Source organism: Betta splendens, chromosome 10 (genome assembly GCF_900634795.4).
Source record: "Betta splendens chromosome 10, fBetSpl5.4, whole genome shotgun sequence".
Lineage (NCBI taxonomy): Eukaryota > Metazoa > Chordata > Actinopteri > Anabantiformes > Osphronemidae > Betta > Betta splendens.
Genome location: NC_040890.2, coordinates 7,611,766 through 7,639,738, shown reverse-complemented (window position 1 = coordinate 7,639,738; position 27,973 = coordinate 7,611,766). Strand labels below are relative to the sequence as shown.

Genomic DNA, 27,973 nt, shown 5'->3' with positions numbered 1-27,973 from the left:
CTTGCATGACCACAAACACCCGGCGCCTCCTCCAACCTCCACCGTCCACGTGCCGTCCTCCTCCTCCACTCCTGTTCAGCACCCCCCCCCCCATGTTCTCTCCAGATTCACCTTAATAATTCATCCCCTCTCGCCAAAGAGAACACAAGCCCGCAAAGAGAGAGACAAGAGAGGGCTTCCCCCTCCAAACAGCAGCGTTCTGCCCCCCTCTCTCTCACCTACCCCTCAGCACTCACACAGCGCCCCCCCCCTCCTCGAGCGCGCTCCAGACGCCCCCAGCTGTGAGGAAACGTCAGATGTTTGCCACCCTCCTCACCGAATATGCGCACTCACACGCCCGGCAGACACGAGGGCGTCCGGCTGCGTGCGCGTGCAGATGCACCGCGGTGGAAATCTCATTAGTCGGAGGGTGTACGCCATCGATTTTTGCCTCTCCCTGCTCTTGCTGGGATCTGGTTTGGCAGAGTTCTGGCTCATGCCAGAGAACCCGGAGCAGCACCACGGGTTAAGCCGATTACATTTTCGGGGAGACCTGAGGGGAAAAGGTTCCAGTTTTGTTCCACTCCTTTCTTTCTTCCCTCTTTTTTTTTTTTTTTATTATGCTCCCTCCTTTTCTCTCGACTGATTTATTTATGCGCTCCAGAGGTTTTAGCCACCACGGGTTTATGGTTGCATTCATTGACTTGAGCTGGAAATAATTTCAAATTCAACAGATTGTATTTGCGAATATTGAATAAAAAAGACAAACGCGAATGAATGGGCGATGGGTTGAAGGGGAAAAAAAGCCGTGTGAAAATAGACTTCACGGCAACAACCTGTTCGATGAGTGGATATTGCCTCGCTGCTGGCTACGTTTAAACACGCGAGTCGCTGGAGAAGACGGCACAAACCTGATTAGAAGTTACCCACAGCTACCGCCTCCTGGTCTTTATCCTGAAGCTTTTCATCCCACATCCACTGCGGTTAAACGCTTACGCTGTCGAATTCAGGGCTGATGTCACTTTTGTTCCCTAAAGCCAGCGCTGGTGCGAAAGGATAAATGAGTAGAAGGTGTGCTATTAAGTTCAACTAAAAATAGCCAAAGTCATTACGCTGCGTAGTGTCTGGTCATTTCATGCTTGTGTCCACTGCCAGATGGTGGAATGTGGGCCGGCATATGCGAGTCGAACCGGGAGAGGACCCAGGTCTCTGTGGCGTCGGCGCCGCCGTCCCCGTCGATTGAATCCTCATTACCGTCCGCTCATAATAGTGTTTTTCCTTTTTTACCGGATATTCTAATGACTGCTGTTGCATGTAATTATGTAGCAATTATCCGCTTCCTTGCCCCGAACTGGTGTTTCACCGCTGTAATGCAAAGTCAGATTGTATCCATTGCTCTCCCGCTGGCCAGGCGGCGCCGCTCGGAGCGCTTCTCCACGGAGGACGCGTCAAATGTTTTCCTAAACTTCTCTTGAAGTCCAAATAACCCCTAGCCTTTTCTTTCAATCCACCCAGCAGCGCGGCTCCAGCCCCGTCCGGCCCACTCCGCGGTGCAGCCGGATAATTAGTCTGCAATCTCACAGAGAAGGAATCATTGATATGTATTTTTCTCCCTCCATTTTCTTCCCCTCGAGTCAAGTTGATTCTTTGAAGTCGGGGCGTGTATGAAATCACTTGATCTGTATTTCTTTAAGTTCATTACTTATTTTCTAGTTGTGTGCATGTCATGCATTTTTAACAAACCCTTGGAGTTGACTTTGTGATGTGTTGTAGCAGGGAACATCAAAGGCATCTGGCGCCGTCTCCCTTTCTCCCCCTCTCTCATTTTCAGCCTTTTCATCTCTTCTTTCTCCCCCTTTATAGTCTGACACGCATGCTTAGAGAGCCTTTCTTTTTAGGCACCATTGTAAAAGGGAAGGTAGAAGTCTGCCACTATTGTTTTCCTTTTAAGTCATTTAAACCCGATTTCATTCTTATTGGGGCTGTTAAATATGCTTGCATGCCAGCGATTAGATAATGAACACGCTCACTTGTCCTGGAGGCGGGATTCTTGTAGACTTGAACAGTGAATTGCATTTCCTTGCACTTGGTAATCTAAAGCAGGTAAGTGGATCGGAGACAGTGACAATATTATTATTTAATAACAATATTTGAGCATTTTGAACATAGATCCAGATTTTTAAGGTGACAAACCTCATTGAACCTGACTAATTTCTGGCTTTACGCGTGTATGCAGCTTCGGTTTGGTTCCAATGTTGAGGTGACACCAAAAGCAGCTTGTCTCCCTCCCCCCGAATGTCTGGTCAGACAGAAAAGTCGTCTCGCCGTCTGAGCCGCGAGGTGTTTTTCCAAACTCTCCAGATTCTTCGGCGGCTCCTGAAATGAAACGCTCCTTCTTGCTGTGACACAAAAAGTCACACGCCAAGAAAACAAGAATGGCATTCCTTCGATAACCTTCCATTACGCCGGTGTGTGTTGGCAGTTCAGGGCAGTTTCATGTGGCATTGCTATGACGACCCCGCTACACTCAGGGGGCTACTATTTGTAGTGGAAAACAAAGTACCTGCGGAGTTGAGAGAGTTGAGTTGAGTGGAGTTGAGGCAGTGCTGGAAAAAAAAAAAAAAAAAAAAGAATCGCTGAGAGTATTTCTGCAACAACTGGTTGTGTTTTGCAAAATGAACCGAAAAAAAACCCTGCCAACTTCAATAGTGAATTAGCTCACAACATTAACAACCCTTTAAAAATTGTTTCAAGCAGAGAATATGCATGATTATATTTAAATCCCTTTACTTTTGCTCATAACTCAGAGCACTGTGCCTTCCAAAGCTTTTAACGGCCCGATACCAAGCTGCCCACTTCTGGTCCTGGAGAGCCTCACCGCAGCGTATTTTCCATCTTGTCCTACTCTGCCCACACTTGATGGGCTCTTAATTGGCAGAGCACACCTGATCCAGATAATCAGACAAAGGCGGAGTGGGGAAATAAAAAGGCCGGGGCTCGTGCATCAGTAGGAAACCTTCTCTGGACCCGTAACAGAGGACTGTTTATCTGAAAATCACCAAATATGGAGGAGCGTAATTATCCCTGGATAGAGAGGATTATCATTAACACACTTAGAACTGACTTAAAAGTCAAGTGATGCACGTCTAATTTGGCAACTATGTTGTTATTTACTTAACTGACCTTCTGTTTTTTGATCCTTATTAGGATATTGTTTCTTCTCCGGGGAAAAACTCCGCGTACAACATTCTGCTTCTTATTGAAATCTTGGCCTACTTCACATTCATGCTTACTGACGTGTGGAACAATCACACACAGACACACACACACACACACACACACACACACACCGTCTGCGCCCTCTCGCTGTCAGACATCTTGAGGCCCGCAGGGCAGCAGCAGGGTGTGGTCTGCCCTCGGGGCATCAGCGCGGTGCCCTCATGCCTCGGGGCTCCCAGCATGCCCAGCTGCACCACCACCGGCGGCTCCTGGCCTCCGGAATCCAGGAAATATGTCGTCTTCCTCTGATTCCTTTTTTCACACACTCGGGGCGTTTGCCAGATACGGGCGCGTGCCCCTCGGACCTGTCGCACTGGAATGACTTTGGGGGTTTGAGAAACTCTAGGTGCGGTTTTGAGAGTGATATCTCTCAAAAGTACAGGGCTTTTTGTAAGTTGCTTTACCGTACGCGGTTCGTGTCCTTGCTCCTTTTTGCACAAACTCTGCGAACAGCGTCTTTTCTCAGCTCAACAATTTGCCTCACACTTGGGTTTCTCTCCCACATAATGCTCAGTGCACCAGCCAAAGCCTATAATCAACTTAGTAAGCAATTTCCTCAATGCATGCACATTGTGAGAGATGTGAATGTTCAGAATGGAAAGGCTATCTTCAGTCCGCTCGTTCTGTTCTAGCTTTTTTTTTTTTGTTTAATGTGGCTTTCTGCCTTTGTTTTTTTTTTACTTGCTGCGTCGTCTCTCGTTGAATACAAAGTCAGAAGGTTGTTAGGAAGAGAGGATCGACGCTGAGACAGTCTCAGTTTTGGAATTCTAACAATAGATGTCTGGACAGAAAATGCTCATTACTCTTGCTCGTTTCTAGTTTCCCCGTCCAGTCTTTGGCAATGAGAGAGAACGGCTAAGCTTTTGGCAAGTCACAGTGCAACAATAGCCAGAAGTTGCGTTTATATCATTTTGCATTATGGTGGGGTTTAATCTTTTGGTCACAAGTGAGAAGGTCAGAAACATATAAAGATAATAATAATATGTCTCAATATGTAATAAATGACTAAAATTTGACCTTGTTACTTGACACTAAAAAATAGTAATTATCCATCGAGGACAGTTTATTCTTCAGTCTTCAGTGTACAATATGAAATCTTTTTTAATGCATGGTGACAAAATACATCCCATTCTTAGTGTCCAGCCAATCTGAAGGCAGCACTGAAGAGCGCTGCTGGAGAATCAAAGTGTTTATTCCTGCATAGAGCCACAGCAACTGTTGCTATAGAGACTGTGAAGTTGTGGGCAGAAGTTTCTTTTTGGATTCCTGACTGGCTCTGTCTTATCAGGGACTGTGTTTCCTTTGGCCTTTTGTTCCCTCTCTGGTGACTTAAAAACACAAACAACACACACACACGCACGCACGCACACACACACATGCATAGAGTGAAACCCCCTGAGCTTTGTGGACACTGTACGATTCAAGAAATGTGGCCCATTGTCGCTGACGTGCATTGAGTCAAATGCAACTTCTCATGTTTGATTTGATGTTAAACACAATTGTTACTTTACTTGTAGGTTTGTTTTAACCACTCGTGTTTTGACTGTGGACATTTTTTGGACATGATGACTGTTTTCATCTGACTGGTCGTGTCCACATGTACAGTGCTGTTTGTTTTAGGGGTCCAAGGGTGAAGCTACTCATTCTGTACTCCAGGCTGCAGCCGGAGGCGTCTAAGGGATTGAACTACAGGGAATTATACATTTCCTTGTGGCTTTTCAAGGGATTTATGTCAAATGACAAAAGACACTTCATTGTGTTGAATATTGGACCTTCATTCACCCAGAAGCCAGAAGATTGACAATATTATGTTAGGTAAAAAATGAAAATGAGAGTGTGATGGACATGCAGAGCTGGGTGTTATACAGTACATGTCACACAATGACTAGTACAGTACTTCATAAGTACTTCTGCTACTACCTTCCGACCATTATTAGTATTATTATTATTCAAATAAGTCTCATACTTAAATATTTAAAACTATGAATTGTATTTAAATAAATCTATGTTTTTGTATACACTAATCAGATGTACATCTTTGTACACACACACACAAGCACACACACGCATGCACACGCACGCACACACACACACACACACACACACACACACACACACACACACACAGAAAGATATTATGAGATTATGGAGTCAAGCTACAGCTACAGCAATGCTCACTGTGTCTTTTTAATATGGTGGCATATTTATTGATCTTTGTATGTTTTAACACATCTGAAAGGGAACACTCCATCTATTTTTGGTGATTCTTATTCTTTTTCTTGTAGTGAACAGAGCACTGCTTGAAGGAAGGACACGCAGTAGAGCGGTACAGTAGAAAGAGAACGGGAGGACGAGCTGTCAGGAAGGTTTACAGTGACCACATTCAGTCTGTCCGGGTCTTTTTGCTAAAATTACATACATATACTTTCTGAAAAGCTTTAGGAGCATCGGGCAAAATAGGAAGAGATACCAAAGTAGGGCAGTATGTGCAACTGGGAGTAAAATACGTTCTTAGCCTATTCCACTCTCAAGCGTTTGCACTGAAGCTGAAGTGGAATGAGACACTCACATCTATCAGAAAACACTCAAGGCAGCTCAGTCTGAAACCTTCAAGACCACAACACAGAGCCACATTTCTGCTGGCTGCGTTGTCAAGACATATAATACATCGATTTAAAATAAAGCTCCGCTCATTAGTGTAAACATTTACTCTCATCCTCTTTGCTGTGCTTTAACAACAATCCCCTTATTGTTCAGCTGAGTTTCCAGCTCCATATTTTGAAGATAAAAACCTTTCTGCAAATTAGTGCAACAGTGAGCGTAAATGCATTGAATGCAGCAGAACGCTGATTGTGTTTAATTAAAAGAAAAAAAAAATCCTTGGGTTAATTGAGCTATTACCAATGTGTGATTACAGTGTATAGAAGAGGCGGAAATCTGACAAGTTACAGTGCAACAAGCTCCAGCGGCTGCCTGCTGTACATTAGTAGTTCTTGAATGAAGGAAAACACACAAAAAAACAGTCCTTGTGCAATGGAGAAGCAAAGTACATGCACAAAAGTCGATCTGAGAATCAAATGACGAGCTTCGTCGCAAAGTAAAGGTCTCGTGAATCTCCGACATGTAGCGGTGACAGCGAGGAACGAGGAAATAAGATTTTGGGGAGGTTCTTCAGAGCTACTCCAATTTCACACTATCAAATTAAAGTGTCTGTGTATGTGAGGATGGATGAGTGATACTCCTGCTAGGTGCTAGGTGGTCTGCAATTCCCATGAATAATTTGAGTGTGTCACAGTGGGCGGTCCTTCAAAAGGAGATTGTGCATGCAGGAGGCCGGGTAATAATAGATACGCCAGGTTTTCCTTTCATCCCTCTACCCACCTGACCATAGGTTAAAAGATAATGCGGATCCTGGAGTTCTGCTAGTGCGCGTTCTGTTTTTTTCCTGAAACAATTAAGTATTTTCATCCTTAATCAGCTTCCATAAGCCTCGTGGATGTGGACAAGAAATAGCCTGAAACCCCTTAGGCACCAGAGAGGAGCTCCCGCTGCCTCCCGCCCGCTCCCAAGGTGGCAGCTATGGTGACAGAGACCAAGAGGGGAGGCTGCCGTTTGAACAGAAAGGCAAGAGGGAGACGACACAGGGAGCAGGATCTGGTGGGGAAAAAATAAAAAGGAAAACACGATACGGTGGTGGGAGATTTGACACGCTGGTTTATGGAAGAACAAACGCATTAGCTGCAAACTGTTTCCTTTTGAGGCTCCACTTTCCAGTACATACAGTTCGCTGGAAGCAGCCCACAGATCAAGTGTGAGCACAAATGCGCCCACGCCAGTCATCCGTCCGTCCTACGGGCGCCATCATCTACGTCTTTTCTCCTCTTCAGTTTTTTTTTTTTTTTTTTTACCCCCTGAAGGCTGAGAGTTGATGTGTGACTGACGGACAGCTCTGGACAGCTCGCTTGGACACACACCACACTCTGGGGAGGCCACCAAGACTGGAAGCAGGCGAGGGGGGGGGGCAGCTGACGAAAGCAGTTTTAGTTGTAAGGCGTAAGAAAAGTGAAGAGAGAGAGACTGAGGGAGAGGAAACACAAACTACTGCACTGTGTGAGCCAGAAGAACGGACCAAATAAAACATTCTGCAATTATGATTAATGATGAATTTGTCGTTTCTTCTTCTTTTTCTGTCGGCGAGGTTCGCGCATGACCTGCTCGAACTCCATCAAGGTCGTGTTCACATGTTTTTCTCTGTGGGAAAAAAAGAGCTGATCAGAGATAAAGGCTTCAGCAATAAAGGCTCACTCGACGACTTCAATGTTGGTCAATGCTCGCGGTTAGATTTTTTGAAAGCATTTCCTCCTTGAAAAGAATAAATCATTCAAAACATCCACTAGTGAGGAATCAAAAGTCCGATTCAGCTGGAAGCGTGTTGCCAGCGACGAGGGTCTGCGCTGGATCTTTGTGCTTTCAAAGATCCAACCCCTTCATTTACTGTAGGTGTGGTCAAGGTTGATAACAGGCAGCGAATGGGAACAGGGTTTCGCCTCAGGAAAGGTCAGGACTATAACTACAGAAACACAGTGGAGACGTCTGCATGAGTGTAGAGACTAATTGTTAAGTGACTACGAAAGCCAGGGGCAGCTCATCAGCATGGGGTTAACCTCTAACATCTCCTCTTAACCTAAAGAATTAAGAAGGGGCAACAGAAGATCCCTGACAGAACCAGGAACCGTCTGCTTGGTTCCTCTACTTGTGGGTCTCAACTTTATTCCAGGCTTTGAACAGATATTTAGTAGTAAGACTATAAGAAGCTAGATGAAAACAGATTTGCTGCGCGTTCCTCCTTGGTTTGTGTAACACGCTGAATAACTACACCGCTTTCCAACGCCTGCATATTGTTATTCGGGGATCAATATGGATTATTTCCCAGGGTTAATTTGCTTTGGCCCTGCTGCAAATCAAAATTCCCTCCAAAGAACCTTTGCCCCAGGGAACGTTCCCGTCCTTCGCTTGCTGGAGGTTGCAGTTTGCTGAGTGAACGTAGTAGCAGGTACTAGAAGGTTTTGTCACATCGTAACATAATCTGCTTCTACTTCAGCTTCTTCTGGAATAACTTAGTCATCAGTCAAGCTCAATCATCAAGAAGTCGGGAAGGAAAAGTAAGTACCTGGAGTCTCGAACATTATGTATGTGTCTTAAAAGTGAGTCATATCTAAATAATGTCAACTTAATATTACAAACTGGCCTTTTGAAGAACTTTATTACTGATGCTTTAGCAAGATGGGAATGTGAATGTCTCTGAATTGTACCCACTTGAAGGTCATTCCAATACCTATGCTTATCTCATACTGTACTTGTTACAGTACTGTAGATACTATGTATACTATATATATATATATATATATAGTATACATAGTATCTACAGTACTGTAACAAGTATGTATATATGTATATATTTACATATGTATGCATGTATGCATTTTACAGTGAACTAAGGCAAAGAAACTTCCACCCTTGGTGTGAATTTGGATGCTTTGAGACGGGGGGGGGAGCAGACCATGCATCGTTAAGTATAGTGTGAACTTCCTGAAACATTTCTTTTACCATCTAAAGACACACGCGCTGTGTGTGTTTGAGGTGTGCCTGTGGCTTTGTGCTCCGCCTCAGTTGCACCTGTACCTCCGTAAAACCAGCTGTTTGTACACGTGGTCTTGACTCGTCCCTCCACGTGTGACTGTCTCCGAGCATTATCATTTCCCACATCTCTCCATTCTGACCTGCTTGATGTGCCATCTTTGCTCAAGTGTCAGACCTTGGCCTCTAATCACCTTTTTTTCTCTCCCCGTCCCCGGCTCCCCTTCATCTCCTTATCAAAGACTCAGACTTTTAATCCAGCATGCCTCTATGGTCACGTTCACTCATGAGTGGCCTGGAAATCCACCCCATCTCCTCTTCAAATCCATGCAAATCACAGCATCTAAGAGCAGCAGAGCTTCCTCTGAGACAGAATTATGCACATGGGGGAATTGGACAGCTGAATGGGAGGGGGGGGGGGGGGGGGGGGGGGGTGTACTCCTTCTCTCTGTTTATGTCATGGTTCTCTTCAAAAGATCCCGCTTGTTCTTTTAAGTTGGTTCAATTTGGCTCCGTTTGGGCGATGTTAAGCAAACTAGGGACAGCGAGGAGGGCAAAAAAAGCCACGGGCATCTTTAGAAAGCTCAAATACTGCGCCTGCGACCCACCGGGCTCGCTAAGTGGTGGGATTTAGACAGGGGGCGACGGGGTGATGGTGCGGCGGCGGCGGAGCGTTGTTCGACAGTTAAATCTGGGTTAAATCTTCGTGCAGGGAGGACGAAGGATAAGTGTAGGATGACTAGAGCGGGTTGACATCACGCGCGTTGTACAAATGCACACGAACAGACTTAGTTTGGGAGGTCAAATCTGGGTTTGAGCTAATCTCTGTAAAGTGATACCAATATGTGTTGCCTTCAGGGATTGTGTTTGCTGACACGTTTGGAATGCGATTATGGGACTTTGAGGATGTCCGCAAATCCCTGAAAGGTGCTGAAAATGTAAAGTTGTCAGGACTTTGTCTGTTTTCTAATGATTTTAAATACACACAACTCTGAGTTCATGCTGTGATAACGAAGCAGTCAAAGAATAATTCCGTGTGGATTTTCACGTCTCTCGTCGCTTCTGTGCTACTCAGACACAGGTTGTGACGTCCCCCCGTCCGTCTGTTTTTCCGCTCGTCCGCTGGTCCCATAAACTAATGAATGGATTTGCAGCAGATTTCACAGAGCCGTTTCGGTCGGAGGAGCTTCACACAACGCCGAGTACCTCTCAGCAGATGAAAAGGAAAACTCCTTATTATGAGCCCCGATCAAATTACGCTTTGATTATATAAGTAGAGCTGAATGTTGATTAGGAGCCACCGCAAACTTCAGCTGCAATCTATGCCGATTGGTCCCTGGAATTATGATTCGTTAGAAAATGTTTAAATGTAAAACTACACAAGCGTAGACCTGTCAAAAGCCTCTTTAGAATCAGTCTCAGAAAGGTCATTTTTTTCTTTTTGACCTAATGAGTCTTCAGTTAAACTCATGGCACCTGAGTGGCTACGAGGCGGCTCGTTGCTGGATCCACGGCTTCAACAAATATTCAGTGGTTTCCAGATGATGTGCTTGAGTTAATTGTTGACCACCTAGATTTTTGTCTGATGGGGACATTTCATCAATTTGAGTCAAACATTTCACACGACGCTTGCTTGCTAGCCAGCGCACACAGGAAACCAGTCTCACTGGGACGCTACTGTACCTGTTAAAGGGGAAGTAAGATCTTTGGCCAGTTCAACAAAAGGAGGTGTAACAGAGCAAGTAAAGTTGCATGTGTATTTATAGTACTATGAAATCTACTGTAACCTGATGCATCTCCAGTGCCCCTCTCGTACCACACACACCTTCAGCCTCCTCACCCACACACACACATCCAGCGGACAAGCGCACACACGCTCACACACTCCCACGCTCACACTCACACCCGCGCTCGCGGCGCTCTTATCTGCACGGCGCCAGATAGGTGCTGTGTGTCCTCTGAACATCCTGATCCCATCTCCCGGCGCCGTGATTGACAGCTCCGACAGCTGGGCTCCATCCACTCTGTGGACGCACACACACACACACACACACACACACACACACACACACACACACACACACACACACACACACAGCAACCTAACAGCAGCAGCAGCAGCGAGATGACAGGGTGAAAATAGCGGGAGGAGAAGGGAACGGGTGAAGGAGAGACGAGGAGTGGAGGATGTTTCACAGATTGATGAGGAGATACTGCCGGAGGATCGACTGATTGAGAAACATACAGACAAACGTACAAGGGTGCGTGTGAAGCTAAAAAAAAAATTAAAAAAAAAAACACGGAGGGGCAACGGTACGAGTCACTCTGCCTGGGCAGTGCTGTGCAGAAATATGAAAGCATAATTATTCCCTCGACGTGTGCAGCAGCAGGCCCACAGCGATACACATGCACATATTTAAATGCACATTCCCTCTGATGTAAACTTTGAGGAGTGATGAAAGGGCAATTATTGAGGCGCGCGCCGTAGAAGCCTGAAGCGTTGGGTTGAGTGCCTTTGGGAATTGCTGGAGGGGGGGGGGTTACTAAGCCAGGTGGTGGTGTTTTGCTACACACACACACTACTCATCAGAGCAGCTACCGGGCCGTCTGCACATATTCATGTGTCAGATAGTAATCACACAGCGCGGCCTTGTTTTCCCTGACAGCTCAGGCTTGTCAGAAGCACTCTGGGTAACACGCATCACTCACTTCGCCGGCGCCCGCCTCGCCGGCGCACGTGTGTGGTCAACAAGCATGCGTGCGCGTGTATGACCTATCTCCACCGCCGCCTCGGGAACGACGGCGCGCCCGTCATTAACCTCTCCCCGAGACTCCGTGACACGTCTGGTTCCCGCGGCGGCCATTTTCTTTGTGCCCACGAGCCGCGGCCTATTTATAAGCGGCGATGAGGACAGGCGATAGGGTTGTGGAGATAGAGGACAGGTCGGTAACTTCATTGTAGTTCCGCAAATTACCCTTTAAACGTGCATCAGCGGCCGTGGCGCCGAATAAGACGGCTTCAAAGAGGAGGAAAAAGGGTATCGAGATTAGGCCCTTATGAGATTGATGTATCGAGTGATGAGTCGCTCAAAGCCACGGACAGATATTTCCACTTGGCAAAAAAGCGATGAGTTGAACTCGGGGCCCGTTCTGAGAGAGGATTCCTGGGCTAAGACCATCGACTTGTCACAGGATATAGTGTGGAGGCTGTGATAAGAGCCGAACACAGCAGGAAGGCCTAATCCAAGCACCTCGCTCCTCAGATGCTGAGCCGCACAACACCGCCGAGATGATTAAGCCAGATTTCTTAAAGATAAATGTTTTTTGCAAGAGATTACTCCCTGCTGGTACGTAACAGAGAGGCGAGCTACTTGGTTTGGAGAGACGCTAAAATGTCTCGTCTGCCGACGAGATCCGGCGTCCTCGCGTGCGGGAACTTGCCGTGATTGAAACGATCGCTGATGAAGCGGCGGCGGAAGAAGTCATAAAAACCTCACTTCAGGTTTTCAAGTATTCAACAGCATTTTTTAATCCTGTTTCAAATGCACTGGGAAAGAAATAAACGTGTTTTCTACTGAATCAGCATCATGCTGAGCAGAGTAGTGTGTGTCCTTAGGTGCAATGCATTGACCAAGAACAGCCTCTACACTTGGTTTGTGTGTCTTTGTCACACAAACAGATAGATTCTATATTATAGCAACATTAATTAAATTAGATGTATACTTTAGCTGTTGCAGTGCTTTCTTTAGAAGTTCACACCACCTGTGAGGTGGGTAATTACTGTACCTGCATGTATATAAATATTCAGAATCTGATGTTCAATTGGGAAAAAAGATTAAATACAATAATGTTTGTTTGGTTGTTTATTCACAGTGTCCTGTTCATGTCTTTGATGTTCGCGTTGCTCGTAGCAACCAAAAATAGACTCCTCGTCCTTTACGTTCCAGCTGGTTTTATTTAAATGGGAACGTGAAGCTCAAGGACTTCACCAAAAGCCAACTCAAAGCCACTACAAGTTCACAAAGCAGAACTTCGGAGTCCATTGTGCAGCGCCGCAGGACCACAATCACACAGGTCGTAGCTGGAGACAATTTATTTATCTGTGCCGTTGTCGGGGCTTCACCGCTGATGAGCACTGGTGAAAATACTGCGAACGTGAAAAGCTGCAGGGAAAGCGTTCGGTAAAACCTGTTCATGGCTGACGCAGGCGGGTCTTTACCTGCACCAGCCACTTCCAGTACGGTGCGCGGGCAAACGGGGGGGTGGTCGCGCTTTGTCTCGGCGAGCGTCGCCCATGTGTGCGGCGTAGATTTGTGTTTGCCTCCGTGTGAGTCCTAAATGCCAGATCCTCAGACTTAATAGGCTCCCATTAAGAAATTATCTCTGGTGCTTTTGTGCCTTTCCACAAAAAAAACCTAACTACCAATTAAGTGGTTGTGTGCCTAGATGGCCCATTTGCTTGGCTGTTGGTAATTATGGGTTTTCTCGGTGTTTCTTCTGAAGCCGGCCCTTCTCCGTTTGATTAGACTTCTCCAGAGTATTACAATCCACAAACTCTGCCACTCTCGCCGAAATTAGCTGTCATTCCAACCCCATGCATTTTTCATCGTGCCTCCGGAGGAGGGAATTGCAGTTGAACTCCCTCGAGCCAGAACAAACGGAACAGAGTCTTCCCGCTCGCGTGCGCGTTATTGAAAGTTGGTCCGATGCAGTTTCTGAAAAGTGTTTTGTAAATCTGATCATGAGAGGAACGCTGTCAGATGTTCTATATGTTAGAATGAAACCATTTCCTGACAAACATTCTTACAGTAGGCTGAACAAACTCATTGTGTTTTACGCTGGCAGCTTAAACAGGGCCTCTGCATTCTTGTCATGTCATTATGTGACAACAATGTAACACTGCAAAAGCTTTGCTCAGCAATTAGCGTGTCATCGTGTTCCCCATTGTCCTATTTGCCCTTTCTTGACTAATGCTTCTCTCATCTAATATCCAAATTGCAAAATGAATGAAACATATACATTAACAGAAACGTATCTGGTGCAGATGACTCACAACAACCAAAATGCAAAGATAGTGAATGACTGTTTGTGTATTATTATTATTTTTCATCTCATGTTTCCTGTATGCATCTGTTGTGGCACACTGGGGGGCTATGGGGTGAGCAAAGGTGCTGGATCCCACCCATAAGACCATAAGAAAGAGAGAATACTTAAAGTTCAGAAGAAAAGTCAATGCATGCATGCGCGTGTGTGTGTGTGTGTGTGTGTGTGTGTGTGTGTGTGTGTGTGTGTGTGTGTGTGTGTGTGTGTGTGTGTGTGTGTGTGTGTGTGTGTGTGTGAGCTCAGCATTGCATTATTCGGGCAGTAATAGCCTGAAGCTACTACCGTCTTTTTGAATCGTTTTAAAACATCTGAACTTGAAAACGCTTTTCACATTATAGATAAATTCCGAGCCTGTCATTTCGCTTTCAGTTCAGTTTGTCTGATTTGTATCTGCGTAAAAACCCAAGGTTGTCCGAGTTTATTACAGATAGATTCGAGTGATCGCTTTCTATTTTATCTTTGCTGACAAACTGTGCGGTGTAGTTCTGCTGGACAAAACCTTGCATTACGGGATCATATTTAGGAAATAAAGTGCAGACCTGGACCTGTCGTGGACAATCATGTATTACTGTTTCACATTGTTCCATATTTATTTTATGCGAACGCTTCTTTTAAACTCCAGCACTCAAACTTCACGGGTGGCATCCGTCTTGTATGCTTTTATTTTGATAAATAAAAATACATAATCTGAAGAAATGTGCATTTTGTGTGACTAACTCTACAAAGGCAGCAGATTTGCATCTTTAGACGCAGCCGTCAAGCGTCACCTACTGGTCCAGCCCCGTTTTGAGGATGCCTCTGCCTCCGTGCTCCTTATCGCTGGGCTTTGTCTACCGCCGCCTGTCAAGGTCAATAATTGTCATTCAGGCTATTCATGCTCGCCTCCGATGCGGACGCCTTTCATGTGGGGACAAGAAGCTGCCTCTGAAGCCTGCGAGACGCAGACACGACGAGGGGGGGGAAGGTCAGTTGATTGGGGAGATACTTTTGCTGATTAGAGCCATCAGTCAGTGTCACAATTATCAGTGTCATCAGCTCGTCTGCCGCACATTTTCGCTGCATCCTGGGACGGACCGACGCCCTCTGTGTGCCCGCGCGCGCGTGTGTGTGTGTGTGTGTGTGTGTGTGTGTGTGTGTGTGTGTGTGTGTGTGTGTGTGTGTGTGTGTGTGTGAGCGTACGCCTCCCCACGCTATCTGACACACTCCCAATTACTCTACCTGATTGGATATATGCAAATTGGACCCAAATTAAAAGCCACCTGCGAGGGGACCCCTCGTGGGACAGTTTTGTACACACACCCACACATTACGGCTTCTTCAGCTTTAACCTTCAACCGTCCCACCGGTAAGTAAGCTTGTCTGTCACCATTCCCACTGAAAAAAAAAGTGTGTGACAGACTTTTTTTGTTTTGCAGCTACTGTATGATCTTACTGTCACAGAGCATTTGTTTCAGCTCCTCGTCTGGCTTTTCTTCAAAGGATTTCTCCTTTTGCCATAACTTTCGTCATAAGCCTCTTCCCTGCGTGCGTCTCTCTCATATCTTTGCATCTGACCTCTGCTCTCAGTGGTCAGAGTCTCCAGTTGTGCCGCAAATGACCCCACTGTGACCAGTGGGCGCCTCTCATTTCCATTCTTTCCCTTTTTATCTACTCTCATCTGGCCCCGCTTACAGTCTGAGAAGAGGAGAGAAAAGACAGAGACAGAACTCTTCTCTTTTCTTCACGTCTCTTCTCTCAAGGGTGGAAACCCCCCCCCCCTCCAGGCAACCCCAGTAAATCTCTTTAAGCTCTACCTCCCCTGGCATACCTTTAGATTGAAGGCCACCTCCAAAGGTCACTGAGCAGAACTGATCCTCTGTATTCTCTTTATCCCGAAAGGCTGGATGAGACTGGAGGAGAGCGGTGGCCCGGGGCGACGGCGAGAGGAGACGGGAGAACAGAGGGAGGGATGAAGAGGAACAGAGGTGGACGGGGAGCAGAGGTGTGGTTGGGACACAGAGGTGAGGCCGGGGAGCAGGGAAGAAGGTGGGACGGGGAGCGTGAGCAGATGGGAGGGCTTGGGATATAGCCTGAGGTTAGACGGGGGAAGCAGGAGGCGCAGATGTGGAGCGCATGAGTGAATAGGAGTATTACAGCAGGAAATTAAAGCAGAAGCAATTCCAAGGCCATACAGCCGACGTCGGAGGACAGGCTTGCTAAATTTAATCTGCCAGAAATTAGTGATTAGCTGCAGAGGATCCGCTCTCGTCTCCGGCCGGCTCCGAATCAGTCCTGCAGCATAACAATGCGGCGCTGAAGAATTAGCGGTAATCGCAGGAGCGACAAGGGGCATCACGAGTTTGACAAACATGACTCGGTTCCTGTTCTCCTGCTGGTATATGTACAGGAGATGCAAACACACACACACACACACACAATGACAGATTGTCTCAGAGTGGCTCCTTCCCAGCCAAAGCATCACACAACGGCGGCTCGTACATACAGTACACACTGCAACGTGCAGATGTGACATGTCGGGCATTAAATTGCTGTTTCCGCCTTTCTCTGTGCACTAAGCGGCTCAGACGGGGAGACAAAGGGAGGAGGCGGAGAGGAGATGGCGATGGGAGATGCAGGCTTATTGGAGGAGAGAATGGTCCTCTCAGATAGAGTGGGTGATATTCCTCTCCCCGGGGAATCCTTAGCCTTTTGGATTATGCGCCGTTGTTATGGTGCTTATTATGTTTGTTGACAGCTAAATGGTTGTCAGACATCCTCCAGTCTATAGGTTGTGTATTAATATAAGGATGGGGCTGTGCATTGGTTTGCGTGGGCGCTGTCTGCTGCTGTGTGCGCACGTGGTAAATGACTTTCCCCACACTTGAACCAAGGCGTGTACAAGTACACGCTACAGTGTCAGCTACTGCATCCGTCTCCGTCCACACCCGTCCGCTGTCACCCCATTTACCCGCCGTAATTTCTCTCCCTAATGAAAGTTCCTCTGCACATCAGTAGCCGAAAATGATACTGGAAATATTAATAAGGGCTCCCTTTTTTTTTACCAAATTACATTCTATCCGAGCAGAGAATTAAATTAGCAACCGCCAAGGTGTGTAGGAGCGACGCTAATGGAACTGGATGACAGCATCCGTCAATCAGGAAATGATTTAGGTCACTCCTTATCTGCCCTCGTCCCGCCCACGCTTATTAGACCTCACGCGCGCACAACAGCACAAAGCGCAACCTGGCTTCTGCCTCCACCTACTGATACGGCGCCGGTAACAATGTGCGCGTTGGATGTCAGGGACAAAGACGCGCCTGCGGGTCTCCGGGTTCAAACACGCCTTTGAACAGGCGGAGGTGTACCGCGAACGATAAATGGCCCACGTGCCGCGTGTTTCAGCGTAAAGCTCTGCATTGCGTGAGTCAAACGACGAACAACAAATGTCCGCGCGTGCGGCGTAATGGCGTGGCGCATTAAATGGGGCCGCCGGAGTCATTCGGAGACAGGCTCATCAGAGATAAAGCGGGCGCGCGTCCTCCCGCGGAGCGACAGTCTGCGGGTCGCGGTGTGAAGGTGCATCCAGCCACGCAGATAAGAAATGTATCCTGTAATGGCGGTGGGGATGAATTGGACTCACTGACCCGTCTCCAACAAAAACACCATTTGATGGACTATTTTATCTCCTACTGTATTTGTGTATCTGCCCGACGGATCCCAATAAGCGTTTCCCGCGTGCGCGCGTGTGCCGGGCTCCCGCCTTCCTCTTCCCCTCACGCGGGCGCTTCCCTTTTAGTCTCCACAGGTGTGCGCTGGTCCAGGTGTATCTCTTCGCGGGAGCTCATCACTGCTCTAATGAGAATGATCACCGCTCATCTGTCTTCATCCACATCCAACAGAGAGCACCTGCTACTATCTGCATGAGAGTCTGCGCGCACAATAGCTTCTGTGTTTACGCCTATGCGCCATTCGCGGTGTGTAAAGTTAATATATGGAGCGCGTCGCGGTTGGGGACGGCCGCGGTGGACCCGGGCGACCAACACAGCGAGACGCGCTTCGCTCGTTTGTGAATCGGGCGTTACGCACGCAGCGCCGCAGATGGAGCTCTGACGAGCTGATAATGGCTCAGGCACAAGATGCTCGCGCGAGAGTGTGTGTGTGTGTGTGTGACGGTTTGAGAAATTGCTAAGACACTGGAAACCTCTCCGCGGGAGCGAAGTTGTTTTGATTTAACCCTCCAACAGTCCTCCTCCTCTGTCGCACGAGTTTGTCAGCCAAAGGGGGTTTGACGTCAAACGTATCAGATTAATGAATCCAACTACTGCAAGGAGACAGAAGAAGTTCCAGACTGTGTAAAAAAATACTGTACAATACTTTTAGAACGTGTTACAGTATGGGGCTGTTGGTTCCACCCAGTATTAAAAGGGGCCCTGATGATTAAATTGATGACTAAGTTAAGCATCTTAGTGTGTTTGCTTTTCTAATGAAATAGCACTGTCTTATTAAATTGCTTATAAGGTTATTTATATTCAACATTTGACACAATAAAAGATGGAATTATGACAGAAAATATGTTAAACATCCCTGAATACGATTTCTTTTGGAGCTACATTTAACATTAGCACATTTAAGACTCTGTCATCAGTTTCACAAGGATGTTACCTGGGATGCTTTTAAATTCACAGATCCTCTTGTAAGGAGTTCATTTGTGATTTACTGTACGTTCATTTCTTGTCTACTTTAGTGCTTTGGACACCAACAGTTGTCGTGCGCAGTCATATTAGTGCTACTACAAATACAGACATGAGTAAGTTTTCAAATAGGACAATCACCTGAAACACACCACTGGCTTCTGTAAAAGGTGTTTCTATTTCTTTTTTTTAGGAAAAGTCTGACAGAGGGCTGTATTACAGTGTATGATCTGGCTTCTAGATCAAAGATAAAATCAAATCTAAAATCAGATCTAAATCTATTTGTGATGATTTGGGACGAGCTGAACTGGAGAGCGAAGGGAAAAACAGCAACTAGTGCTCAACTCGTCTGGGACCAACTGAGAGAATGCCAAGAGCATGAAAAGCTGCCATCAAAGTGAAAAGGAAGCTACTGAACTATGAAACATATTGTGGGTTTTAAACATGCTTTTTTATTGAATTTTATATTTGCTTAGTAATATTTTTAATATCCTTGATGATAATAATGTAGATTGTTTCGAATTACAAAGACAACGAAAAATCACTGGAGGAGAAAAAATGTTCATCCTTGACAGATAATGACTGAACAATGTGAACTTTCTTCATGCTGCAAGGATACATACATCGTTAGTTAGAGCACCAATATGAACTTGTCACTCAACTATCGTTTTCCACAGTATTTTAATGCAGCCTTGTCTCTTTTTCAAATTACAATATGTACAGTATATCTATGTAGAATTAAACTAAGCCAGTGGATTTAGGTCTTTCTGATGAAAACCCACCTCCAAATATTTGAATTTTAAATTGTATTTAATATTTAATCTAAACCTGTACGACGAACGCTGAAGTAATCCTGAAAAGATTATTAAGATTCACAGAATATGCATTTACTCGAGCTAAAAAAGGAATAACTGTGTGTGACTCTGCGATAGTGCAGCAGTTTCCCAGTCACCTTCAAACAATCCGTGATACGAAATCAATGGGAAGTGTATTATCACCAATAAAGGGGTGGTATAGATATCAGACCGGTCAGTCACGCAAACAGTTAAAATAATGTACAAGCAGCAATGTAGTGCAAACTTTCTTTCAAGGCCTTTGGTGGATTGTTGGTAATAACAAGTTCTTTGTCATGTTCCAGCAAATCTGTGATGTGCTTTGGATGCAGTCATCCCGTCCAGTCACACCTTTTTGAAGAAGGTTTTCGAAGAAGCGCACGCTCTGACTTTGAGAGGTGCTTGACTTTGTGTTTGTGTGTGTGTGTGTGTGTGTGTGTGTGTGTGTGTGTGTGTGTGTGTGTGTGTGTAACAATCACATTTACAGTTTTCTGTCCATTTCAATCAAGAAGCTCTGAGTCTCTCTCTTTCTGACATATTTAAGATCTGCACTTGAAAATATGTTTATTTAGAACTGAGCCAAGTGGGTAAAAACACAACAAAGATAGCTTGTGCTCTCGGGGCCAGCGTCAATTGGCTATTGTCAAAGTCTAAGTAGATTTTATGTAAAAGTCCCGATCCATGCTGTTAGTATTGACCAAACGACAAAATGCGTGTTCATTTTTTCCTCAATCCAATTAGTTTTCTGGTGGCTTTCTGACAGCTCGTTTATATCGGTGAGTGAGCGCTCCGTGCTGAATGGGTAATTGTGCAGTTAGTGTGCACCTACGTTGTGTGGGGGAATCTTGTTACCTGAGTTTGCACAGGAATACAAACTGAATTGATTTTAATCCATGATTAATAGGGGACCATTGAGATGGGCTATTGATTAGTTTCTATGATCAAATAAAATCAAAACTGATGCATGCAGCACGCGGCGCAGGTGTCGGCCATTGTTCTCCCTGTTTTCCTCTCTTAGTGGTTCAAACTGCACCTTGATTTACTGTACATGCAAAATAACTGTTAAATAAATAAAGTAACAAAGTACGTTCTAAATATTTAGTTTTCCAACATCAACTTTGTTTTAATCGTGTCAAATCAGCATCAACAATTTACAGGTAGTTGTGTAGCAATTGTCAGGTAAGAGCCCCCTGATGAATTATAGCATAAAAAAGCAGCTTGATTTTCATTCATTCATTCGTTTCCCGTCGGTTCATCAACACCGGGTCCTGCAGATTCCTCCAGGTTGCTCGGGCCCGCGTGGCGCCGAGACACGAGAAAGGTCACATCAACCGGCAGGGCACAGAACCAGCGCTTTGACATTTCTGTCCAAACCTCATTTTAATCACTTATTCAGAGGCGACGGCTGTGATCGAGATGCCGAAGGACTGCAGGTTCTTGGTTGAGTTAAAGAGACGTTAAGCAGAAGGAAAAGACGTTGACACCTATCCCTAAAGGTCAGAAAATACAGTCTAAACACACGTAATCCATTTTGCTTCACTACACAGCGCCCGCAATAATGATCACATTCCAGAGGGATGTTTAAGTTCGTCGTCAGACTAATGACTCTTAAGTACCCCGTAGACTATGGAGGAAATTATAATTGCTTTTACTTAATGCATACATTCTGTTTGCTGCCAGACGGAGCTGACCCTTAAGGCTGATGAGTTTGTTCAGCCTCCAGCTGTCGGGTCAACGGGGTCGCGTTTCCCTGTCCAGTTCAGTGTCTCCCGAGCAGGGCGACATGAGACGGCCGCGGCCTCCGTGTCCCACCGTGCCAGTTTCAGGTCCGAGGGAGGACACTTAGAAGCAATTATCAGACTCAATTAAAGCACGATGAGGCAGAGGACACGGTTTACACAGTTTAAAGTGACTATGGACCTTTAGCTTCGTCGCTGCTGGCGAAACTTTAAAGCGCTCAGTAGAAATTGATATTGTCGGCTCCGTCTTTGTTTATCTGTACAGACATCGTATTTGCTCCGAAATCAGGAAAGTGACAACGAGCTGAAAAACGAATGCTATACATATTTTTCCATGCAAAATAGGAGTCAGCACCTTTCCAATCAGGAACGGGCGATTGCTTTGTATCATTTCAGTCAGCTGTCAAAGGAAGAAAAATCCAGAGCTTTGATGTTTGGGTTTCATAATTGAGCCGGCAAGTTGGTGTGTGCATAAAGGCCTCCGCCAATAGCCTTTGACGTGAATGGAATGCCCAAGATACCTGAACACCCGGAGATGAAAGCGCTGCTTATACATCTCTTGATCCTGCTCACCTTGTCCTTCCTTCGCCGCCGTTTCCTCGCCACCAGATTGCGGGCCAGCTAATGGCGCCTTTTACGGCTTCAAAGGGGCCTTTTCACTCCATTCGGACGGCGCGGGAGCCTGCCGAGCCCAGTCTGTTATGGTAACCTTGCTCCAGACCACCGTCCCCATTAGTTCCAATACCCCCAGGGTCCTTGTGCATGCGGCGAGTGGCGTCACATACGGGACCTGACGGGATCCGAGCGCCGGCGTGGGCGCGCGTTTGCGCGTTTTTAACTCCATCAAACGCTCCCTCAGGCGAGCCACTGATCCTCTCCAGGAACAATAAATACAGTCATACTGTGATGCTAATGAAGACAGATAGCGACTGCACGTGAACAAGAAAAAGACAAAGTAGATGAAAGGGGAAATATAAGTACTCCTCTTCTGCGCTGCAGGTTAGAATGTAATTGCTCCCCCCTTGACTTTCACTATAGGGTATCGAAGGTAGAGCAAACAGTCTTACCCCAAGGCCAAACTCCAACACAGTCTTTCACTCTGCTTATGTAATACAGTCTCAGGGTGACTGATGGAATTAGCCTGGAACAGTTTTGTGTAAGATAGGAAGTAGGAGCAGAAAGGGGGGTTGTTGGGGGGGGGGTGAGCAGGGAGGAAGGTTGCTCCCTCTACGATAAAAGCGCCGAAGACAGGCAGGCTCACGCGCGTGCAACGGAAAAGAAGGGCGACTGTGCAGCGCTGGCAGCCGTCCTCATTACCGTCCACAGGCAAGACTTGGAGTGCCCTATTAGACAACCATTACTGCTGCTGATGGGAATCTGCACTGTAACACTGACACGAGCAAGACGGAGAGATCTGGGAGCCGCGCTGAGGCCGCAGCGCCGGGGGCCCCGGGGGAACGGGTGAGTCGAGGCTCTCGGCCCCCGAGCGCCACAGTCCTCGGCTGGGTCAGGGAGCCATGTGTCAGCACACCATCCCTGGTTCCCCTGAAGCCAAGACGCGTTCACCCAATTAAAACTCCTCTTTCCTCCTACCCTCCGGGAGACACGGGCGGAGGGATGTAGTGACAGGGGCGGAGAGGGAGAGGGAGGCGGGGAGGGAATAGGCGAGCGCGCCGGTGACAGCGAGGCCGGGCACGAGGGAAGCGCCGAGAGTGGAGATGGGGAGAGAGGGCGCTTCCAGAGACAAAAGGAGATGGAATGATAAACAGAAATGTGCCGTTCTGTAGAGGAGCTGAGACAAAACGTCAGCTTGGTTTATTCTGTTTTTTTTTGTTTTTTTTTGCATTTTTTTTTTATTGTTGAGAATCAAATGTGACCGTAACCGTCACAAGAACGTAGAATGCAGGAGACAATGGGAGAAATAGGATTTTTCAGATTTTAGTATCTGCACACACAAAGAAGCAAAGTTCGTTTGAACATGCTCGAATTTTTCTCAGCACACCTCCAGGCGCCATGTGGACCTGGAGAATAAAGAGAAGGATGAAGGAGGGAGGTTACAGAGAGCGCCGTGCGCAGATGGCATCAGGTGCCAGGGTGCAGGGAAGAAAGGAGATAATAAAAGTGAGGAGTGACACAGGTGCGTGCTAATTAGAACGACACCAGAGTCGCACTCGCACTGCTGCAATAAGTCCTATTGTTTCCCTCCCTAGATCTGATCCACACAAAGCATCACCTGGGCTACTTTGTGTCTTTAAAGGCCACTTTTTGCATCACTTCCAATAGAGGGGAGCGTTCCTTTCAATCAATTATCAAGTCATAACCTTCATATTATCTCTAGAATTTTGTTGGCAATGACAACGAGAAGCTGAGAGTCAAAACACAGAGGAAAAGAGTCCAATCAGTGAAGCTGTACATTGTGCATCTCCATATGGGTCAGTACCACAGGTGTGTGTGTGCCTTTGACTGGTCTATTCACTGGTTTGATGTGATAGCTAGTTTGATTTCTAAAACACTGACCAATAGTTAGTAACGGTATTTAATTTATTGGTGAACATGTATTTGGTTCTCTATTTTATGAAACTATGCCGCATTGGTTATTGGGACTCAAACTGTTTTTCGGTGAGGAGACGCTGGGAGCTTTCATGAAGACAGTGTATTTTCAGGATAGGGCACTTATTTTGAAAAGGGCTCCAGCAATAATGGAGTCGACCAATTCAGCACAGGATGGCGACCGAATGTGAAATCGCACAATGTTTTTGTACTTTCTCTTAAATCCTGTAACAACTGGCCCACAGCATAAGTGACTCTGCATCTTCTGCCAACTGTTAACTTTTAATTGGCTTTTCTTCACTATTCTGCCATAATCTGCTGTGGATTATTGTCATCATTTATGGGTGTGAAAAATGAAGTGTTGTAATATTTCTGGTGTTGTAGAGGATTTGTCTGAAACTCTCGAACTGTCCTTGGAGATGTTTGTAAGTTTCTATTTTCATCATTTTATTTTTTCAACTCTTTATTGTTTCCTTGAATCTTTGTACCTTTCCTTTTATGCAAAAATCTTTTTTTGTGTGTTTTCCCATAAAGCCGTTAGCAATTGGAGGTGGCTATACAGAAAATACACAGGTGGGATTTGACTGGTTGTCCAGACAGGTTGCTATGGTGAAGGCAGTGATTAAAGCTATTAAAGCTGCAGGCGTAGGGTTAAATGGGAGCTCTGACTGCTCCTGCTGTCACAAATTAAACAGAAAGGAGAACGGGAAAGAATGGGAAAGACTTGAAGAGATGGAATTAAAAGAGGAAAGAAAAATAGTGGAAAGATACTCGAGTGTGGGTGAACAAAATGTGATTAGTTGTGCGCCGACCAAGGCAGGAACCTGAGTAGCTCCTAACTGATTTGTTTTACAGTAGATGGAATAAAAGGTTAGGTTGTTCAAACAATAACCTTCACTGTAAAAGACGGAGGGCTCGTTGATCATCACGCACTGATGTGTACTGGTGTAAAGCAGGGAATGCGCACAAATGTGTGTTAAAGGGTCAAAGAGAAAGGAAGAAAGGGAGACATTGAACAGCATGACCCGTCTTTTGCCTTCGCCAAACAGAGGCCCAACGCAGACCTCTCTTGATTAGTATAATGTCATTCCACCTCCTAGCTTTTAAAATACCAACAGATCAATACAAAAGGAATCCCAGCGTGATCATTTAATATAATGCTGTGGGCACATACATTCCCAGATCATGGGTCAACTTGGTTACAGGACGAACCTAATGCACAGTGACAGATTGTGGGAATGCGCTCAGTCAGATTAATGTTACCTCACTGTCTCTGGGTATTGAGTTTAGAGCAAACCATTAGTGTCCAACACAGTGCCCTGCACATTTTAGGCTACGGACAGGACAAATAAGGTTCTCAGCTGTCTCTAAGGATTAACAGCAGCCGCAAGCACAAAGGTATGAATAAATATCGAATAGTTCTAATGAATTTGTAGCACATTTATTTCCTCGGCTCTGTACATGGTCTATGTTTCTGTAGCTTCATAACAGCCTGGCAGAGAAACAGCCAATGCACCTAATCAGACCTCCCACCCACTCGGTCCCCCTTCAGTTCTGACTGCTTATATTTTACATATAGATTTTGAGTCAGGTTGCTCGGTTCATCCACAGCATTAAAATGTGTATGAGTAATAACGACGGGTACTTCTACTGAAATTAAAGACCTTCCGTTGCACTAAAAGATGGCGGAGAAGGAACCGTATTGATCTTGTCATGAGAAATGCCAAATGTAGGTTTCTCCCAGTTTATGTTTCGGTGCAGAATGATCCAATCTATATTCCTATCAAAAGAGATGGAGGTAAAGTTCTGTCCCCTATAGCTACCGCTCATAAAAAAAAAAAAAAACAGTGAAGTGTTTTGGTGCCCCCATTGTATCAACCTGAACCGCTCAGATCTGAGATGGACCAGGTGTAAAGAGACCTGTGCAGGATTTGAGTGTGTGTGTGCGTGTGTGTTTGTGTGTATGTGTGTGTGTGAGTGAGAGAGAGATGAGAGGTAGACTGCTGAGTGCAGGAGTTGTTGATTGTGTGTGAGAGCTTTGGGAAAGGGTGCAGAGAGCATCTATCTGTATCATTCACTCTAAAAGCCTGGAGAGATGGAAAGGATGGATGGGAGGACAAGTAGAAGTCAATAAAGAGATGGTTGGAATGGGGAGAGAGGAGATGAGAGTAGTTCTATGTGAAGATGACTTAGAGGGAGGGAGGGAGAGGGATGGGGGAACGAGACAAGCACAGCATTGGAGGAGCAAAAGCCAGATACCCAGGGATAGAATAGAAAGTGTGGGGAGGACAATTTGGCAGGACGAGTAGCAGGAGTGATAAACTGAAATGTAGTTCTAAGAAAGACAGAAGGGGGAAAAGGCAGGGGTGGAGAAAGAGATGAGAGTACAGTAACTAGGTGTAGACATGACACAGTGAGAGCAAATGGGAATATACAGCACGGCGGGCGTAACAATATCCCTTGCAGGGATGCGGCAACACATATTTCCAACCTGCCGGTGTCTCATAAGGCATTTAAACATTAGAAATTACACATCGACCCTCTGCAAGGAAATACATGAAATCCCCTTTTTCCTCCAACACGACTCGGTGTTGACTCGACTGAGCCCGACAGGCCCCGGTGTTTGCACAGTCCTCAGATAGCCCGCGGCCACGCGTTTGAACGGTTGCTCCGCCGCACCTCTTCCTCTCTGCCCGTCACTTTGCACAGCAGCGCGGAGGCATCCGGGCATTGGCCCCAGCCATCGGGTGATGGGGAGCGCTGGAGCGGCCGCGGCTCCGCTCCACACGCATCCGCGATTCATCGGGGGAGGATGAGTGACGCGTGCTGTGTTTCTCGGGGGTGAACGTGTTGGTCGGCTGTCGTACAGTCATGTAAGTCATGCAGTAAGTGCACGGCGATACCAACAGCAGCGGGAAAACATGTTTCAGCTACTAATCCAAGGAAAATCACCACAAACATTATCCATCTGCTAAAAGGCCTCGTAGGTTGATCCCTCCAGAAAGGGCCTAACAGAAAGGTCAGAGGTCTTAGAGTAAATCCGCAAATTTGCGCCGTGCTTAATGGAGCATTACGCAATGTTTGGCCTAACCAACGGAGGGCTTTTACTGAACATCTTGTCCCGCCGCTAATCCTGCCAAGCACAACCAGCCAGGGAGGGAGACAAACTCTGACCCCGGATACGGGCTCAGTCCCACGGCGACGAGGGGGAATAATCGCACATGCGGACGCTCCGGCATATGGAGCGAAGTCGCACGTTCAAGAGCGGCTGTGACTCATCTACCGCACGTCGAGAAGCGTTCGCGCCGTAGCTGGATTCTTAGACACTACCGGATCCGGACGAATTATTCGGTCTCAAAAGAAAAATATTCCTCGCACCTTTTGACTCATTTACATTTTTTTTCCGGCTCCAAATTCAATAACGCCCCAGAAAGTAAATGACTCGTTTTCACATACAGCGCGATTTCTATTCATTAGAATAAATCCCCATGTTGCAACTAGCTGGAAATACTGGTGTGTTAATGGATAATAAATCTATATTTAAGGATATAGGCGAGTGGAAATCCAATTTGTGCCAGGGCTCTCCACCCGATCCCCACTTTTATCCCCACGCGCGCCTGGCTGGAGGAGTAATCGGCTTTGTGTAATAAAATGATGATGATGACTTTATCTGACATTTGTAAAAGGAGGAGCCCCAGATTTCTGTGGGTCTGTACTATCAGCCTCCATCCAGTGAATTAATCCTCGCGCAGTGTGAGACAGAGTGAAAATGTTGTTCTTGGGAGTAAACACAGGGGTTATATTGAGGTGAACGGCAGGAATGTGTTTGCCCGGAGTTGCGTGTTTGCCTTCTCTCTTTGTGTGTGTATGTGCGATTACACGCTCTCGCCATGTTCTCCGAGATCCTTGGCCTTACCTTCCTCACCTGCGAAGTGGAGGAGGGATGATTACATACCGAGGGGTCAGCTTTATCTCCGCGGAGATCTCCCGGCGGAGACGGGAGACGGTCTCCGAACGCCTCTCCGCCTCCTTCCAGGTGCCTGCGAGACGGGAGCGAGACGGCGCGGGCACAATGAGACGTAACCAGCTAGCTGTGAGAATTGCCCCATAAAGCTTTCAGACGAATCTCAGCTGATTCAACGTAATGATCTGAGGCACACACACATCACAGTCCTCCGCTTC

At 46.4% G+C, this 27,973-nt stretch overlaps 1 long non-coding RNA gene across 1 annotated transcript in view; it reads left to right on the top strand.

Moving 5' to 3' along the window:
• The first annotated feature begins 8,064 nt into the window (after positions 1–8,064).
• Positions 8,065–27,973, top strand: part of LOC121202548 (uncharacterized) — a 67,559-nt gene continuing 47,650 nt past the window's right edge. Inside the window, exons 1-2 of the long non-coding RNA XR_005898251.2 lie at positions 8,065–8,420; positions 15,877–15,998. This is a non-coding gene — a long non-coding RNA (uncharacterized LOC121202548). The remainder of the gene's footprint in view (positions 8,421–15,876; positions 15,999–27,973) is intronic.